The 21,615-nt window shown below is 40.0% G+C and overlaps 1 pseudogene; it reads left to right on the top strand.

Moving 5' to 3' along the window:
- The window catches only part of LOC143137593 (uncharacterized), a 288,160-nt pseudogene that overhangs the window by 42,870 nt on the left and 223,675 nt on the right, over positions 1 to 21,615 (top strand).

Below are 21,615 nucleotides of genomic sequence, written 5' to 3'. Positions count from 1 at the left end.
ATTGTTAGCTAGCCAGCTTACTTGGCTACCGCAATGAAAATAAACCCTTCAATGGAACTTAAAAAAATAAAGAGGGAAGATGTTTATTCAAAATCACAATTTCACCAAGTATTGCTTGCCTCGAAATGTTGACAAACTATAGGCTACTAAATTAACTTCAGCCCACCTACTATCATTAGCTAGCATGATAACTAAGTTGGCTAGAGTTAGCTAGCAAGCTTACTTGGCTACCACAAAGAAAACAAACACTTTAATGGAACTTAAAACAATAAAAGAGGGAATAATGTTTCTTCAACAACATAATTCCACCAAGTTTTGCTTGCCTCCAAATGTTGACAAAAGATAGGCTACTAAATTAACTTCAGTCCACTTGCTTTCATTCGCTAGCATGATAACTAAGTTGGCTAGAGTTAGCTAGTGTTAGCAAGTAAGCTTTACTTGGCTACCCCAACGAAAACAAACTCTTTAACTAGCTAGATATGAAACGATTTTTAGAAAGAGAACTTACCTGCCCTCTGTAAGGGGATAGTTGGTAATAGTGCCAATGAAGTCTTGCACTCGTAGATTTCGGGTAAATCTTGACTTTGACATTTTCAAGTGGGCTACCACTGACAGTTGCACAACACTCACTGCTGAATCAGGCGGGAATAGCAACTACATAACATCGCAGAACGTGATTGGTCCTCTTGTATGCATTCCAAGTGATGATTGGAGCACAGATAGAACCTTATAACACCAAGTTTGAGTTTGACTGCGCAAATAGAACCTTTTTATTTTGTAGATAAAACAACCAAAAGTGCAAAAAAAGTTTTAAAACACCTTGGATAATGTTAACAAGTTATAATAGATCAGGAATATGTAAATAACTCAATTTTGACAAAAATGTCAGATAGAACCTTGTAATTCTAAGGGGACGAGGTGCACTGGATGAAACTTTTCATATGATACCTGCTGGCAGAGTGTTCATCACCCCCACCTACCCTCCTTTGTGAAGTGTTCATCACCTCCACCTACCCTACTTTGTGAAGTGTTCATCACCTCCACCTACCCTACTTTGTGAAGTGTTCATCACCTCCACCTACCCTCCTTTGTGAAGTGTTCATCACCTCCACCTACCCTCCTTTGTGGAGTATTAATTACCCCACCTACCCTCCTTTGTGGAGTGTCTGTATGTGCATCCATGGTCACGCCCACTTGACGCCCTATCATTCTAGTTTGCATCATAAAGGCTCCTTTCACTGATTGGTTAGATGGACCTAGTGAGTCAGAGAGAAGAGACATTATATAAACACCACCTAGTGAACTCAGATTTCTGAACTTACCTGTTCAAAGGTAGGCACTGAGACAATCTGAACACTATATCTATATGCAACTAAAGATACAACTATATTGGATTTTGTTGTTTGCACTTGTTGGTTTAATCTTTCAATTGTAATTGTAAATGACAAATGTGATTCAACTGTAATGTTTGACTGGGTTTGTTTTTGAACTCAGAATTGGAGTCTGAAATGTGGGGATTCACTGAACTCCCACTGCTGCCTAAGCCAGTAAAGGAGATGAAAGAAGAAGATGTTGATGATTTCCTTCAAGAGTATCTGTTTACAATTAAGAAAGAAAAAGAAAACCCTGGACTGGATCATGACTGCAATACTGAAACACACACATCACCAACATTTAACTGCACAGAAGAAAAGTCTCCACTGATGGACATTAAACAGGATGAGGAATCTGATTCAAGAGAGCATGGCCAGAAAGACTCTTCTCCTACCGGTAAGTTACTCATTAGTGTTTTCTCTTGTGGAAATAATGATGCAAAAACAAACATAAATTACAATAATAATAATTATAGAGTATTTCAAATTGTTTTCTTGTCCTTCTATTGAAAATCTTCAAGAAAGCAACACAGATGAGATGAGACATGCTGTGGAAATTGAACATCATTGTAATGAATGTGGAAAGACCTTCACTAGGATGGATCATCTCAAGACTCACCAGAGGATCCATACTGGAGAAAAGGCATATCAGTGCACCGACTGTGGGAAAAGTTTCAGGACTAAGACAGAGGTCACCATCCATCAGCGCACACATACAGGAGAAAAGGCATATAAGTGTACTACATGTGGAAAAGCCTTTAGTCGAATATCTAGCTTCAAGACACATCAGAGTATCCACGCAGGAAAAAAGCCTTTTCAGTGTGCTACATGTGGGAAGAGTTTCAGGACTAAAGCAGAGGTCCCCATCCATCAGCGCACACATACAGGAGAAAAGCCATATCAGTGCACCACATGTGGGAAGAGTTTCAGGACTAAGCAAGAGGTCACCATCCATCAGCGCACACATACAGGAGAAAAGCCATATCAGTGTTCTACATGTGGGAAGAGTTTCAAGACTAAGCAAGAGGTCACCATCCATCAGCGCACACATACAGGAGAAAAGCCATATCAGTGCACTATATGTGGGAAGAGTTTCACCACTAAATCAAAGATCACCAGCCATCAGCGCACACATACAGGAGAAAAGCCATATCAGTGTACTGCATGTGGGAAGAGTTTCAGGGCTAAATCACATGTCACAATCCATCAGCGCACACATACAGGAGAAAAGCCATGTCAGTGTTCTACATGTGGGAAGAGTTTCATGACTAAATCACATGTCACCATCCATCAGCGCACACATACAGGAGAAAAGCCATATCAGTGTTCTACATGTGGGAAGAGTTTCAGGACTAAGACAGAGGTCACCATCCATCAGCGCACACATACAGGAGAAAAGCCATATCAGTGTACTACATGTGGGAAGAGTTTCACCACTAAATCAAAGAACACCATCCATCAGCGCACACATACAGGAAAAAAGCCATATCAGTGTTCTACATGTGGGAAGAGTTTCAGTAGTAGCTCACAGCTTAAGAACCATCAGGAATTGCATACAGGAGTCGACTAATAGAAATGCTAAATTGATAGAGTATGTATTTTTTATAAAATCAGAGCTCATGTACAGACAACTTTATTCAGCTAATGCAAGATGAAGAACAAGTACCACATCATCCTGGACCAGAAGGATGAATTGCCTGTGTGATACAATCAGCTGTGGCTGCCCTCCATGATCTGATTAAGATGCAGTTTGTTTTTGCAAACTGCATGGTTGAATTTCCCTAGCCCTGCGTAATTTAGGACGTGCAATAACATATGTTATTTAAACACCTATGAAGTAGATCCATTTTTTTGGCTGTATCACAGTTGTATATTAATTCACCAAACTCGCTGTGAGGTTTAAATGAACTGTCACATTGCATCCAAGCCTTAAAATACAGATGTACAGTTAAGAACAAAATTGTTCATACCCCTGGCAAATATTGATGTAATGTTGATTTTCTCTTTATCAATATGTTTGTGCTGACTGAAAATGACACTGTCACATGCCAAAAGGTTGTAAGACAATGTGGGAGATACTTGGAATTAAAAAAGTATCGTTTTCATCTTTTTTAACATTTTTATGAAAAATGGCATGTCCAAAATTATTCATACCCTTTTTAAATAATCAATGGAAACATCTTTATCTGGGTTTATGTGTCATGATATTCTTATAACGGTTACATGTCACCTTATGTACACCCCTCCAAATAAAGTGTTACTGAAAAATTTGACTTATTTTAAGACATTAATGACACATTATTGATGGTTATGACTTGTCATAATGTGTTATTCGGTTTTTGGAATGTCAAGTTGACATTGTTTTACATTACATTACATTACATTACATTACATTTGGCTGACGCATTTTTAGCCAAAGCGACTAACAACATGGTAAACAGTTTAAGTTTTAGAGCAATTCTCAACAATATTAGGACAATTTAAAAAACATTAGAGTACAGTAAGAATAAGTGCATCAGTGAGTGCTGTTTTTAACAGTTACGTGTCAGTTTAAGACGGCTGGTGAGTGCTAGGATCAGCAAGACTTGTTGTAAGTGTTGCTATGAGAGGAGATGTTCTCTAAAGAGCTGGGTCTTCAGGAGTTTTTTGAAAATGGAGAGGGATGTGCATTCTCTATAGTAAGATACTTACAGATACGTCATACACTCTGGAATGTTGATGGCTGACCCACACAAAATATTGACATAGTCTCTATAGCAACATACTTACAGATATGTCATACACTCTGGAATGTTGATGGCTGACCCAGGTACAGGTGCTAATGTGCCAGGTGTGTAGAATAATAGACAGACAGGTGCACTGGAGGATACTATTCAAATGATATGATATGATAATACTATAACTATTCATATGATATGATATGCTAATACTATAACTATTCATATGATATGATATGCTAATACTATAACTATTCATATGATACCTGCTGATTATCCAGCCATTGTTCCTGAAGTACAGGTGATAATACTTTAACTATTCATATGATAACATTTGATTATCCAGCCATTGTTCCTGAAGTACAGGTGCTAATATTGTGACTATTCATATAACTGAAGATTGTAGGCTACAGTATTAAACACACCATCTCAGTATTATAGGTTGATAATTTCTGTCCTCACGTTGAACCTACTGTTCATGCAGGGGCAACAAATCAATCTGTAATGAAATGATATAACAATGTTGTGTAAGGAATAGAAGACACAAAGTTACCAATATTAGCAAAACTCAATTTTATTACAAAACAGTGTTTCACACTACACAAGATCAAAGTAGTTCAGGCAACCTCTGGATGACCGTGTCCTGCTAGGGAACAAGTCCTTGTGGTCACAGATCAACGTGGCCACCATATTCTACATGTGATTTCCAATCAGAGACACCTGTTCTCCATTGGCCTCCGCTCGATTGGTGCTCCCACCAATATGGTGGCGCTATTGACGTACGCTCTGGAGCCCAATGCGGTATCTAGCTTTCTAAAATCAATGCTTGTGGTGTCTGAAAGAATGTCTTTGGGTCCTCATTCCTGGCACTCGCTGCACATGCTGTAGACATTCTCACTACATCTCTCAAGTTAGTGTCCGCTGCATCAGCCCTCCTCCGTTCACCTGGCTAAAGTTCACCTGATGAGGATGGGGAGGCTCAAACCACAACAAAGTGACGGCGTTCCAGCTCCTCAACGAATCTTTCAATAAGAAAAACACAGTATTTTAAGTGTTTAATTAAACTATCTTTATGAAACTAAAGTCACAGAAATGGATAAAACAGCATACATGCTTACAATAACCGAATAAGGGAATACTAGTTTGACATTCTATTCCAATCACCTTAACAATATAACATATCATAGTAAACTAGAAGTAATGTGTAATACTGAAAAGTTCAGCCACCAACCTTTTGACTGGATCAGCATCATGCGCAATTTGATGAATGACTTCATGACTAAAAATCCTGAGAGAGCAGGCCTCTGTCTTCTGTCTAGAAGAATGATGTCTGATGATCTCTGATGATGGAGAGTTGCTCAGAAGAGAACCAAGGAGATAACTGACCAATGCTGGCCTGTGCTTTTATATGAAATGTGTTGGTGTTGTGACCTGACAGCCCCACCCACATCCATGCATTTACAGTAAACCAAAACTTAATGGCCTCCCCTTTGTTTGGATCAATAGCCATCTGCAGAGTCCCCATGGTCATGGAAAACTGGAAAAATGATGGAATTGTAAAATCCTATTTTTCAGGCCTAGAGAAATCATGGAATTCAGTAAATTCATTGAAATCTTTAGAAAAGACCTGAAATGTATTTATTTGTTTTCTTGCTTTTTTACTTGAGCTCGTGCACCAGTACCGAACTGTTGTGCCTCAGCAAAATCTCAAGTTCAGGTTCAACTACTTCCTGTATTTAGCAGCAGTAATGTACAGTATTAATATAATAACAGGATAAGAAAGGAATTTTGTCAAATTCACAAAGTCAAAGCAACAGATTAAAGCAGCAATACAAAATGTAATTAGAGCGGCACACATATCAGATCATCAAATCTTCATACCAAACCCAGTTAAGAAAAGTCTATGTGAGGAGATTTGAAATATAAATATGGAAGCTAACACAAATTGAGTGCCCTAATTCAAAGGTAGCATTTGTTAGCGTTGGTACAAATAGTATGATAGCCCAGAGCAGGCCTACAATCTAAACAGAATTGATTAAATTACAGTTGAACACAGCTACTCACTTCTGCATAATTCCATTGCTGAAATGTATTTTTTGACCAATTCTGATCTATGAAACTCCTCAACCATGCCTTGTGGTTGTGAAGGTAATGAAATATCATAATAACTTTTCAACCCTTAAGTTGGAGACCACGTTGAAATGTGGTACAGTTTATTTCAAAAGTGGATTGCTCCTAATTATAAACAGGACTGCCTTGTGTTCGATAATGTCTTTTTTACTGTGATGTTTGGTTTGTCATGTGTTGAGTGAAGAGTTGGTGAGATATCCACTTGAATTTCCCCTGGGGATCAATAAAGTATTTATCTATCTATCTATCTATCTATCTATCTATCTATCTATATCCCACTGAGACGAATGGGTGTGGAGATGGGCACAATTGGAATGTTGATGGCTGACCCAGGTACAGGTGCTAATGTGCCAGGTGTGCCAGTGGTGTAGAATAATAGACAGACAGGTACACTGGAGGATACTATTCATATGATAACTGCTGATTACCCAGCCCTTGTTCCTGCAGTACAGGTGATAATACTATAACTATTCATATGATACCTGCTGATAACCCAGCCCTTGGTCCTGAAGTAATAATAATAATTATTATTTAATACATTTTATTTATTTTATTTAAAAACGCCTTTCAGGACACCCAAGGTCGCTTCACAGATAAAACAAATAGAAGGAAAAAAATAAAATATATATCAAAAAAAGAGAAAAATGATATATATATAAAAAAATATAGTCCATTTAGCCATATCACAGTCCATAGGCTAGTCTAAAGAGAAAGGTTTTCAGTTCCTTTTTGAACTGGGCAGTGGATTCACACTGCCTGATGTTGTTTGGAAGTGAGTTCCATAGCTTTGGGGCTGTGTGTGAGAACGCTCTCTCTCCCATGGTGCTGAGGTTCATCTTGGGCACCTTGAGCAGACCAGCTGATGAGGATCGCAGCGAGCGGGAAGGGGTGTAGCTCTCCAAGAGGTCGGTGATATAATTGGGAGCAAGGTTATGCGGGGCATTATATGTCAACAGTAAGATCTTAAACTGGACTCTCTGGGTAACTGGTAACCAGTGTAGCTGCAACAGTACAGGTGTTATGTGGCTTGTGGACTTTGTGCCTGTTACTATCCTGGCTGCAGAGTTCTGGATTATTTGGAGGCGGTGGAGTGATTTCTGTGGAATGCAGGTGATAATAACAATGATGTATAAGGAATAAAAGACACACGGCTTCTGGATATCACTTTTCAATTATATTGCAGATTACAATGTGGACAGTTATTGGATATAACCAGTTTTGTACTTCCATTTGCTATTTATGGCCTGCAGTTAGAGTCCAGACCTCAATCTGTCAAAAAATATGAGCACAAGGCCAGAGTGATGGCAAATAATCATTCCTGCCTCAAAACCCGGATTTCTGTCTCCTATATGAACCATTTTGAGAGCTGTGAATGTGAATAAAGATGTTTCCATTGATAATAAAGATGTTTCCACTGTGTAATTTAGAGTGTACATATGTTATTTGAACACCTATGAAGTAGGTCCATTTTATTAGCCATATCACACTTGTATATTAATAACCCAAGCTCATTGTGAAGTTTAAATTAACTGTCACCTTGCATCCATGCTGTAAAATACAGATGTTCAGAACATAGCAACATTTAGCATATGACGGAGGTGGCTTTTAGCTAAAATAGCGATGTTTCAAAGACACGGTTCATTAGAATTCAGGGATATGCCCGCTTGATGACGAGAGAGATGGAACTAATGACTGGCCTTTGGCCATAGCAACCATCCATTTAACTAATAGGGCTGTAACAATATGGAAGTCGAAATGGAAATCGCGACACTCATATCCACGAACCTGTGAACAAGCAGAACCACGACGCACCCTTTCTAGTATTTCACACAGTCCTTTGCAGCTTATGCGGCCGCATAAGCAACACACATCACCCGCTTTACTTACCAGTATCTTACGTTGTCCAAAAATAAATAAATCATAATTGCATACCTGTCTTTGTTTTCATTGTAGACTATGTGTTCAACATTACCAATCAGCATAGAAGTAAACCCCCTCTCCTTGACCCGCTCTCTCTCGCTCTCCTTCCCTCTCCCTCTCAATGGACACGTGCGACTCGGCCAACACAATCCAAATAAAACATTCACAATCGTGAAAGCAAGGACGCATAGAAGACGACTAGCTAAATTACTATTAAAGCAACACCAAAGAGTTTTTGTACCTTGAAATAATGTTTCCAAAATCGTTTCAGTGGTTCCTCAACTTGTAACAGGGTGAACGGCACTTCTGCATTCGCTTCGTAGCCCTCTATCGGCTATAACCGCACTATGTAAGTTTGTCAGATCAGGTAGCGGATCTGTAGTTCATTGGAATGAGACATAAGAAACTACAAATTTGACTTGCGTTTGATGTCGCAATACATCGTACTTTCATAAATCATGCAACATATTCTACCTTGTCTGTGGACATTGTTATTTGCAAAGCCGGTGCTGGATAAACAAATAGTGTGCGTGCGACAGAGGGAAAGTTCTTTGGTGTTGCTTTAAATCTGCACATGCTGCACATATTTGTTTAAAACTCTTGCGTTCAAGTTGACTGATCATCTCAATACCAATATTTCCCAACAGGAGCGGATTAAGGTGGTCATGCGCCCCTAGGCTACATTTTCTTTGGGGCCCTCCTCCAAGGTGACATAGGGCTACAATTGAACCAGCAGATAGGCCTACTCATACATCATCACTGCAATGTTGGTACATCAACAGCTGAACACCAAACAGGCCTACTCACACCAGCAGCGTCCTTACAGAGCAGCAATTGAACCACCAACTCACACATAAGATGTCCTTACAGCAACAACTGGCCTACTCACATCAGGCAGCAAAATACCCACAGACAAGACATCCTTGCTGACAACTTCCTTACAGCAACAACCAACACAAAACAAAAAACATAGCCTACTATTTGCTACACCAGCACAGTTAATTGACAACAAATGCAATAGCCTAATGCCAGTTATTTCTTCATTGTTTGGTCAAATCCATTTCACACAGAATATCAATGGACATCAGAGACAGTTGTTTCAATCTGCGTTGGCTCATTGGATCTATATTTTTAACGAATCCCAGTTTTGAAAAAGAACACTCTCCGGTAGTGTAGCAAAGTCTTCCAAGCTGAATGTGGTGCATGAGCATGTTCCCCATTAACCGTGACACTACGTTTACATGGACATTAAAGGGAAACTTGTCAGGATTTCCCCCTCTGCTGGAGAAATTGTGCATTATGCTATTTCAAACTGTGGAAAAAGGTAACGATAAAGCACATGGATTTGTTTACAAGCTAGCAAAACGGTTAGCATAAGTTTGGCAGACAATGTGGATGTTACAAGGTAAGAAACACAATTTAAAACTAGTTTCTTGTTTCTCACTTATCTTTTCGGGACGGTAGTCTCAATGTTGCAAGGTTGGTTTTCCGCCTGGGGACGCTAGGGGCAGCGGGAAAAGTCACCATTTTCACCGGAACAGGTCATTTAACCATCCAAATGATTTCTAAACGGGTTTATTACGTTGAAATAGTTGCCAAGTTCCCCTTTAATGTTCCAACTATTGACTTTGTTCAGAATAAGTCATTATTGCGATTATTGCCTACGCTCCTACAGGAATCTAAAGGCCTAAGTAAGTAAGTACGTTTTTTTCCCCAGCCCACTTCCATCCATTTTTTCCCCTCCCCACTTTCATTTTAATTCAGTTATCTACAGATGGCCTTATGTCAACATCATTGTGTGGTATATGTTTCCTGACCTCATATGTTTACAGGTGGGCACTGGGATGCTCTTAACTCTTACAAAAGTAATGATCTGTCGTTGGTTGTTACCCCTCCCCATACCCTCCCACGTTTCATTTCACCCCCCCCCACAACCACCTACCCTCCTTTGTGGAGTCTTCAACACCTCCACCAAAGTCCTTTTAGGCAAGTCCCTCCACTCGGCGGCCATATACCAACGTTTTATGGGCACTCATCGGGCACAGTCTTTGGGTCGAACTGCGCGTGTGCAAGGCTTCACGACACCAATCTTGCTCCAGCGGCGAGATCACAACACATGACTGGCACGATGTCTTCACAACACACCATATGATTGGCTCAATGTATTCACATGTCGACGTTTTGCCGAGGAAGGGGTGGGATATGTGTAGACAACGGCCATATTGGCGTGACAAACTAGCCCCATGCATTTCTATGGAGTATTTTTTGAGTGCTGTGTCTCCTCATTAGAAAGTCTCTGCCTCCACCTACCTTCCTTTGTGGAGTGTTCATCACCCCCACCTACCCTCCTTTGTGGAGTATTAATTACCCCACCTACCCTCCTTTGTGGAGTGTTCATCACCCCCACCTACCCTCCTATGTGAAGTATTAATTACCCCACCTACCCTCCTTTGTGGAGTGTTCATCACCCCCACCTACCCTCCTTTGTGGAGTATTAATTACCCCACCTACCCTCCTTTGCGGAGTGTCTGCATCCATGGGCCATGGCCACACCCATTTGACACCATACATTTGCATCATAAAGGCTCATGTCACTGATTGGTTAGACTAATCTAGTGAGTCAGAGAGAAGAGGCATTATATAAACACCACCTAGTGGAGTCAGAGGTCTGAACTCACCTGTTCAAAGGTAGGCACTGGGATGCTCTGAGAACCTACACAATATCTTTCTTCAACTGACAAAACAACTATATTGTATTTATTTGTCTGCACTTGTTTGTTTAATTGTTCAATTGTAATTGTAAATTACAAATGCAATTCAGATGTAATGTTTGACTGAATTTGTGTCACAACACAGAACTGGAGTCTACAATGTCAGGATGTAATGATCCAACACTGCAGCCAATGCCAGCAAAGGAGATAAAGCAAGAAGAGTTTGATGATTTCCTTCAAGAGTATCTGTTTGCAGTTCAGAAAGAAAAAGAAAACCCTGGACTGGATCATGACTTCAAGACTGAAACACACACATCAGCAATGTTTAACTGCAAAGAAGAAAAGTCTCCACAGATGGAAAGTAAACAGGAGGTATCTGATTTAAGAGAGCATGGCCAGAAAGACTCTTCTACTGGTAAGTTACTAATAAGTGTTCTATCTCCTGTATGAAATGCACTATATAAATACAGTTGACTTGACTTGTGGAATGTTTGAAGTAAAACAAACATGTATTACCTTTATGTTAATTATGAGGGTTTCAAAATGTTTACTTGTCCTTTTCTTGCAAATGAACAAGAAATCAACTCAGATGAGATGAGACATACTGGGGAAAAGCCGTACCAGTGCACTGACTGTGGAAAGGCCTTTAATCGAAAATCTCATCTCAAGAAACACCAGAGGATCCATGCTGGGGGAAAAACATACCAGTGCACTGACTGTGGAAAGGCCTTCAGTGACATAACTCATCTCAAGAGACATCAGATGATCCATACTGGGGAAAAACCATATCAGTGCACCACATGTGGAAAGAGTTTCACCACTAAATCAAAGATCACCATCCATCAGCGCACACATACAAGAGAAAAGCCGTACCAGTGCACTGACTGTGGAAAGGCCTTCAATCAAAAATCTCATCTCAAGACACACCAGAGGATCCATACTGGGGAAAAACCATACCAGTGCACTGACTGTGGAAGGGCCTTCAGTGACATAACTGCTCTCAAGAGACACCAGATGATCCATACTGGAGAAAAGCCATATCAGTGCACCACATGTGGAAAGAGTTTCACCACTAAATCAAAGATCACCATCCATCAGCGCACACATACAAGAGAAAAGCCGTATCAGTGCACTACATGTGGGAAGGCCTTTGGTCGAAAATTTCGTCTCCAGACACACCAGAGGATCCACACAGGAGAAAAGCCATATCAGTGCATCACATGTGGAAAGAGTTTCAGGACTAATTCAGATTTTACCAAACATCAGAGCACACATACAGGAGAAAAGCCATATCAGTGCACTTACTGTGGAAAGGCCTTTGGTCGAAAATCTCATCTTGAGACACACCAGAGGATCCACACTGGAGAAAAGCCATGCCATTGTACTACATGTGGGAAGAGTTTCAGGACTAAGACAGAAGTGGCCAATCATCAGCGCACACATACAGGAGAAAAGCCGTATCAGTGCACTACATGTGGGAAGGCCTTTGGTCGAAAATTTCGTCTCCAGACACACCAGAGGATCCACACCGGAGAAAAGCCATATCAGTGCACCACATGTGGAAAGAGTTTTACTCATAGCACAACTCTTGATACCCATCAGAAAGTGAAACATTAGAAATAATGAATTGACTAAAAGGGTTTAATAATGAATCAGAGCTTAGAGTTTACATAGTTTGCTAGAGATGTTCATCATCTGATTTTCTATTTTCTGATCTAGAATTCATCATAAATGATTGGAAAACATGACTGAGTTTTTTTGTTGTTTAACATTCAATGTCAAATCAAAAGATAAATACCTCATAAAGTCAGATATGCCGGATAAATCTATAATACACATCTCAGGTCAAATGCTAAAACTCTTGCCGCCTTCATCATGGAATTTGCTTTGATAATAATGAGTTTGGAAATGTTATTTTATCATTCTAAATACATTTCTTGAATACGTACAACACTGCATGATTATCTCAATTGCAAGGTATCTCATAATGTTTTTTTTTATATATAAAAAGTTAGTCTAACTAATATATATGTCCCAAAACTACGCCCTGTTCCCTGTTCACCCTTGATTTTGTTTCAGTCATACTGAGAAAACGTCTTCCACCATACAAAGTTTTGGCTGTCTATGAATAATACATTTAATTAGTGGGTTTGATCCAGCAAGCCTACATTGCATTCACCCACTTTTTCTACTGACTACTGCTCCTAGAGCGTTTGAGCTATCACCGCAGTTCCAACTCTAAAAAGTCATGCCCGAACCGGTGTAGGTTGCTTCCATTTTTTGTGTGGCTGCCCCTTTTCATTGTTGTTTTTGCGTTATTCCCGTTTCTCTGTGTTTTTTCCCCCCTTTGAAATGAATGGCGGAATGCTCAGGATTTTATTATGACATCACAGCTCTAATTGCTTAAAGTGTGTATGTCAGGTTAAAACATTTTTTTTACAAATGAAAGGACATGAAGCAAGATAGTAGTGAGTAGTGATTTTTCTTGAAAAATCAACTTTAAATACAATAGAACAATATTTACAGTTATTTTTATAACTGAATTTATGACCATTCCAGGAAACATTCCAGACACAGATGACCTCATAAGAGGGAGTCCAGCAAACATAGTCAATTAAAACACATGCTTGAAAATGCCAGTTGTGTCACTTGCCATCACATATAGGCCATTATATAGCCTAAACTAAGTAGAATCAGTAAGCAACTAATTTGTCTGTGTTCAGCCAACCATGGGCATATATGCTTTTCTTTAGAGACCTGACTATAAAACCATCAGTGTATATGTGCTACCACACATTTGCTCTTTATATATACATCTGCTTATCAACTAATGTTAGCTATAGACAGACTATTAATTTGCTTACTGATTCTACTTAACTTGTTGGGGGCCAAGCAGCGAAGCTACGAGTTTCTTGTGTTTCTACGTTTTCCTATTATTATTATTATTATATGCAATGGAAGTCAATGGCAGCCCATAGAACCGTCTGGTAAAAAGTTGGGAAATTTGGCACCCTAATTGGGGATGGTCCCATGATTCATGTCACCAAGTTTCATGTCGGCAACTCGAACCCTCTAGCGCCACCAACAGGCCAAAGTTGGAAGTGTGTTCACTCACATAACTTTTGACCCGTAGGTCCGATTTTCAAAAGTCAGGTATCGTTGGAATCCTTGGACCAAGCCGAGTTCAACGCACCATATGACGTCATTTTCCGCCATGATGGATTTTCCGCCATTTTGGATTTCATCAAAAACACTTAAAATGTATCAGGGGTCACATACTTTCTCTGATTCCCACCAAATTTTACACAGATCATCTTCAGACCAAGCCTCACAAAAGCATCACTTTTCGTCTTCGGAAGTATTACCGTTCGCCCGTAACAGCCAATTAAAATTTGCGGCGAAGCCGCCAAACAGGAAGTGAGCTCATATCTCAGCAACCCTTGCAGTCATCAAATCCAAACTTGGTATATGGACTCATGACCCCATCATGAGGTGACCTTTGACCTCTAGGGGGGCGCTGTAAATCAGTAACATGCCTTTTGGACTGTAGCTGCTGTTGTGCCTAGAATTACAATGTACTAGTGGTGTCTGGTAAAACTGTGAAAGGTCCTTAGGTCAACTGAGGGCAACTTGTCACATCAATATAATTTATTCGGCCGCCATATTTGATTTGATCAAAAACACCAACAATTTCGCACAGGTCACAAATTTCATTTGATCTTCACCAAAATTGGCACAGACCATCTTCAGACCATGCCTTGTCACTTAATTTATTTCTGTAACAATTGATAGAAGCGTTCGCCTGTCACATCCAATCGAAATTTGTGGCGAAGCCGCCAAACAGGAAGTGAGCTCATATCTCAGCAATCGTTGCATGTATCAAAACCAAACTTGGTACATGGACTCATGACCCCATCAGGTGAATGCCGAAGAAATGTTGTGACCTTTGACCTCTAGGGTCACTGCAATTAGCAAGAATGCATTTTGCCTTGTAACTTTTGACGTGCTAGACGTGAAACTTGCTTTGACAGCTTATGGCCATACGTCTGATTGCAGCATTGAGCTAACAGCATTTCGTTGCCATGGTTACTCCGGCCTATCTGTTTGGCCCCCTCATTGCTGCTTGCAGCTATATTTGTATATGAAAGCCTATGTGATGGCAAATGACACAACTGCCATTTTGAAGCCATGATACATACTAATAGTGATCCGATCCTACTCACACCCCTAATCAATTTCTCACTGATGATTTGAATGGCCATGATTTACCTAAATTGTGTAGCCTATTCATCTTTACTTTGTCCCTGCCAGTCAGGCTCATGCTTATGAACCACTGGTATGTCATAGAGGACATTTTTGGCCTTATCAGTGTAAAATAAAATGCAGTTTAAACCTATTCTCCCCTATGCTCAACTTTGCTGGACTCCCTCTTATGAGGTCATCACTGTGTCTGGAATGTTCATAAATTCAGTTGTCAGTGGTTGCCAGTAAAGAAAAAATGTATCAGGATATTTTTATGTCAGGCATACTCTAGCATGACATACTGGAATGAAGTCATGTTTTTGGCCTCATCAGTGTAAAAAAACCTACTGTATGATCCCTTATCCCATGTGTTTTAATTGACTACCTTTGCTGGACTCTCTCTTATGAGGTCATCTGTGTCTGGAATGTTTCCTGGAATGGTCATAAATTCAGTTATAAAAATAACTGTAAATATTGTTCTATTGTATTTAAAGTTGATTTTTCAAGAAAAATCACTACTCACTACTATCTTGCTTCATGTCCCTTCATTTGTAAAAAAAGGCCTAATAGGAGCTGGGCTGGGCTGTCTGTGTCTGTGAAGGTGTGTGCATGTAACTGTTTGACCCATATGTCCGATTTTCAAAAATGAGCTACTGTTGGAATCCTCGAATGAATCCCAGTTCAATGCTTTGCCAGCACCAGTTGTAAAGGTCATTCCCAATGTCCCATATATTTTTAAAGCCAATCCATGTTAATACATGTAATAATATATATATATATAATGAGATATCTGGCAATCCATGAACCACTGCTGTATAGATCATAGCATTTATAATTTTCATTCACTCAGACTTCATATACTTCTAATCAACACCAGTGTCAAAAGTCAAGTCAATGCATATACAAGTCAGATCAGTCAACATAATCCTGCAAGAAGCATTTTTACCATGTCAATATACAGGCACAATCTGTGGAGCCTACGGACACAGTTAATCAGAATCAGATTGTGTATATTATTTATAGCCACTTAAAGAGACTTAAAGCGATGGTTTGTACATTTTCCTCATGATTATCGTCACATTGTCATGATAGGAGATTAAAATTAAACTATTACAAACTACACAAGTATGAAAATGTATAACATATATTATATTTACGGAAAATAAATGTGGTGTTGCAATGCATTCTGGTTCATTTGTGGTGTTGTCAACGCAATGTTACGTTCTTGCATGAAAGAGAACTTTATCCAAGATGATGGCGCAAACTCAAAAGACAGTATACGATTTGTTAGATCGTAGGGGAGCTGTGATATAAATGCTGTAATGAAATTTGAAGCTTAAATATACCAACTTTATGTTGAAAGTGTGAGAACCTTTTCCCATAGGAATGAATAGGAAACAGCCTCCATAACGAGAACTCCCAAATTCAGAAAATAAAAAAAAATATTAAAATGTAGGCTAATTGATCCTATGTTAGAATAGGCCTATGTATGTGATATTATTTGGCTTTAATATACATGATTCTGGCAATTTATAACGTGTCCGAAGACGTAGCATGTTAGCTACAAAAAAGGGCAATAAAGGGCAATAAAGGATGCTTTTTCTTGCATTCCCCAACTCATTTACCAACTCATTGAGCTAGTCAAAAAAGGGCAATAAAGGATGCTTTTTCTTGCATTCCCCAACTCATTTACCAACTCATTGAGCTAGTCAAAAAAGGGCAATAAAGGATGCTTTTTCTTGCATTCCCCAACTCATTTACAAACTCATTGAGCTAGTCAAAAAAGGGCAATAAAGGATGCTTTTTCTTGCATTCCCCAACTCATTTACCAACTCATTGAGCTAGTCAAACATGGCATATATTATAGTGGATGGAATCCACTATCTTGAAATCTCCTGGCTGCTTCTTCTTCTTATTATTATTATTATAACCTTTTCTTTTTACCTTTTCAAAAATAATGAATGCCTCTCTAACCGCTTAACACACAGACATGTTGAAATAACCGTTGTGTAAAAAATGTTTAAAAATGTATCTTTCTCTGTGTGACACCACAAAAGGGCTCATTTAGAAGGGTGGTAAAGAAATCATGTGTGGGTCCACCTGCAATGTCAGCTTCCTTCCGGTTCCGGCGCCGACAAGAGTGGCAGCCTGTTGAGGTAACTCTGTGTCTTGAATTTCCCCTTGGGGATCAATAGAGTATCTATCTATCTAGCTTCTTAGCATACAATCTGGCGCTCCCTAATCTACAAATCCTTAAATGAATCGCTTTCGACCACACTGTCAGTTATGAATAGTTATAATATTATCACCTGTACTTCAGGACCAATGGCTGGGTAATCAGCAGTTATCATATGAATAGTTATAGTATTATCACCTGTACATCAGGAACAATGGCTGGGTAATCAGCAAGTATCATATGAATAGTATCCAGTGTACCTGTCTATCTCTCATTATACAATATTATCACCTGTACTTCAGGAACAATGGCTGGGTAATCAGCAGGTATCATATGAATAGTTATAGTATTATCACCTGTACATCAGGAACAATGGCTGGGTAATCAGCAAGTATCATATGAATAGTATCCAGTGTACCTGTCTATCTCTCATTATACAATATTATCACCTGTACTTCAGGACCAATGGCTGGGTAATCAGCAGGTATCATATGAATAGTTATAGTATTAGCATCACAATTGCATACAATTACTCCATTCAATCATGAATTTTGTTCATTAGTATTGCTTGTTTTTTAAATGTTCATCTGAATAATATCATACATTTTAATAAAAGCCATTTGGTTGCTTCGTTTGAACATTATCAAACTTTAATACTATTAATGTAATGCCATTCATTCTCACTGTGATTCCGTTGACCATGGACTGTCCTTGGTGGCGAACACATTAATGCCCTATAGAGTTGTTCACAGATGAATGTGTAGTACTTTAATAAAGACCTCATCAGGAGATACAGCAAAAACAAACTGCATCATTCTGGTCCAGGATGATGTACCACTAGTATGAATATTACTGTTCTTTATAAACACAACTGACAGATTAAAACATTCTTCATAGTGCATGAGCTAAATATACATGTCTGTACATGAGTTCTGATTTCATAAAAATACACACTGTCAATTTAACATTTCTAATGTTGGACTCCAGTATCCAATTTCTGATGGTTTTTAAGATGTGAGCTACGACTGAAACTCTTCCCACATGCAGTGCACTGATATGGCTTTTCTCCTGTATGTGTGCGTTGATGGGTTGTAACCTCTGTCTTAGTCCTGAAACTTTTCCCACATGTAGCACACTGATATGGCTTTTCTCCAGTGTGGATCCTCTGGTGTGCCTTGAGATTGGATATTTGACTAAAGACCTTTCCGCAGTCTGTGCACTGGTTTATTACCTCAGCGAGAGCTTGATCTCCACGTATTTGACTAAAGACCTTTCCGCAGTCTGTGCACTGGTTTATTACCTCTGCGAGAGCTTGATCTCCACGTATTTGACTAAAGACCTTTCCGCAGTCTGTGCACTGGTTTATTACCTCTGCGAGAGCTTGATCTCCACGTATTTGACTAAAAACCTTTCCGCAGTCTGTGCACTGGTTTATTACCTCTGCGAGAGCTTGATCTCCACGTATTTGACTAAAGACCTTTCCGCAGTCTGTGCACTGGTTTATTACCTCTGCGAGAGCTTGATCTCCACGTATTTGACTAAAGACCTTTCCGCAGTCTGTGCACTGGTTTATTACCTCTGCGAGAGCTTGATCTCCACGTATTTGACTAAAGACCTTTCCGCAGTCTGTGCACTGGTTTATTACCTCTGCGAGAGCTTGATCTCCACATATTACGGCACTGCACTCTGCCACAAAATTACCAATTGTACCCTTACTGCCACGCTTCAGGCAAATAACTTGACAAATGTAAATGTAAACATCAAGATAAAATGTACAAATCTAGTGGAACATTTAACACAAAATTAAATGGACAATGGACATTGCAAATAGCCTTTTCAGACTTCATTTCAGAGGTAACAATTTGCCATTGTTTTTTTTTTGTTTGTTGGTTTTTACTACTTGTTGGAGAGCTGGATGCTGGATGTAGATGCACCCTAGCAGCAGCAACTGTAATTGGGCATTGGCAGCAATAGTGTTCCTGTCCACCCCTACCTTTCTGAAAGCAGTAGACATCACCCCGTATTTCTTGTACATCTTGAGAATCCTCTTGTAACGGGACAGCACTTGTGTCAGGATATAGGCTGCAAATCAAAGTACATACAATTAATAATATTTCTATAATTTGTGCATCTATTGTGTGCCCAAAGTTCTGTGCACCAAACTGAGAGCTGCAGAGAGAAAATGGCACAAATCTAAACTAACTGATGACATCAAAAAACTACCAGACACTCTTATCCTCCTTCTCCAACCCGTTCTCATCTCAGGGCGTCATATAAGGCCGTTTTGTCACGTCCTTCGGCGTTTTCTATCCACGCATATAGCACCCTTTCGCGTGTAGGTGCACGCTCATGGCTTTCAACCAACTTCAGCGTAAAACCACCCGCGATGTTATTAAACGCTCTGGGCTTCACTCGTCATTAATTCACCACAATGTTGAACGACTGCACAGACGTAGGGTTTGAGCAACGAGTTATGTTTCCTCCATGATGATTGGCTAAAACAGGAGGTCATTAATCGTTTTTGATATAGGAGTTTATTGGCCGTTTTAACACCTTTATTGTGCGAGAGAGACGCTCATGGCTTTCTCCGATGCAACCCACGGGCGTTTCACAGGACGCATTCGGATTTGGCCAAATTGCAATACAAGGGCGACATATCCGACGCTTTCAGCAACAGTGCGGACAATTTGGTTTTGTTTTAAATTATCCAGTAGCCTAACCTTAATTTAAACCAGGACGTGTGCTTGGTAGGTCTAACAAAAAAACCCACAATAACAGGTGAAATGCCCGTGCCATCTATTGCCCGCATAGAGGAGTATATTGGCCGTTTTCAATACCTTTACCGTGCGAGAGAGAGATGGCTTTCTCCAATCCAACCCACGTTTCACAGGACGCTTTCGGATTTGGCCGTTTTCAATACCTTTACCGTGCGAGAGAGAGATGGCTTTCTCCAATCCAACCCACGTTTCACAGGACGCTTTCGGATTTGGCCTTCAATCCAAGGGCGACATATCTTACGCTTTCAGTAAAAGCGTGGACAATTTGCTTTTGTTTCAAATGATCCAGTAACCTTAATTTAAACATGAATGTGTGCTTGTTAGGCTTGGCCAAAAAACACAATAATATGTGACATGCCCATGCCATCTATTGCCTGCATAGAGGATTTGATTGGTCATTTTCAAAACCCTCATCGTGCGAGAGAGACGCTCATGGCTTTCTTCAATGCAACCCACGGGCGTTTCACAGGACGCATTTGGATTTGGCCAAATTGCAATACAAGAGCGACATATCCAACGCTTTCAGCAACAGTGCGGACAATTTGGTTTTGTTTTAAATGATCCAGTAGCCTAACCTTAATTTAAACATGGACGTGTGCTTGGTAGGTCTAACAAAAAAAAACACAATAACAGGTGACATGCCCGTGCCATCTATTGCCCGCATAGAGGAGTATATTGGCCGTTTCCAACACCTTTACCGTGCGAGAGAGACGCTCATGGCTTTCTTCAATAAAACCCACATATGCGTTTCACAGGACGCATTCGGATTTGGCCTTTCTAAGAGCGACATATCGGACGCTTTCAGTAACAGTGCGGGCAATTTGCTTTTATTTTAAATGATCCATAATCTTAATTCAAATATAAATGTGCGCTTGGTAAGCCTAACCAAAAAAGTCAATAATATGTGACATGCCCATCTAATGCCAGCTTAGAGGAGTTGCTGTTTTCAACACCTGTATCGTGCGAGAGGGACAATGCAACCCACACAGGCGTTTAACATGACGCATTGGGTACGCATTCGCGGCAAAGGCCACCGCGCAGCACATAGCCCATTGATTTCCTATGGAGAGCGCAATGCGTAGTTAACGCGTCCACTATGCATCTCGGGAAGGCGGCGCGGCGGTGCGTCGAGAGGTTAACGCTAGGCGGTTAGCCAATGAAAGTACATCTTCGGTACACAAGTTCTCTCTTTTGCTCTAGTCTTCCGGTCCGCCTGCCAGAAATATTTGTTCCGCCTGCTCCGCGTGTTAGTTTAGTGACAATATATTAAGCTATGGTGGCGAAGCCATTAAGTTTAGAACAAGTTCGCCACTGCACCCTATCAAAAAGACCTTGTTTGCGACTTGAACCAAGACAGAAGGTGCTTTGGAGGAACATGTCAGTGATATGTGTGAGTGTTTCAATAAAAGATGTTAAAATTCCTTGCATTGGTTAACAGTATTACGTACAGCTGCAGGCCAGTTTCATATTATTTTAGGGTCTTCGTGTAGCCAGTACAATTACATTTCTCTGTCCATAATATTGCATTTCTGTAGTAAAGTGCAGTAGTAAGTGCAACGTCCCAGGTAG

This window comes from Alosa pseudoharengus, unplaced genomic scaffold, assembly GCF_046254945.1.
Source record: "Alosa pseudoharengus isolate Yale_2024_CS ecotype anadromous, Long Island Sound unplaced genomic scaffold, YU_APseudo_1.1 YU_APseudo_1.1_scf_1, whole genome shotgun sequence".
Classification (NCBI taxonomy): Eukaryota; Metazoa; Chordata; class Actinopteri; order Clupeiformes; family Clupeidae; genus Alosa; species Alosa pseudoharengus.
The sequence above is the reverse complement of the archived record's forward strand: the minus strand, read 5'-3'. Positions and strand labels throughout refer to the sequence as shown.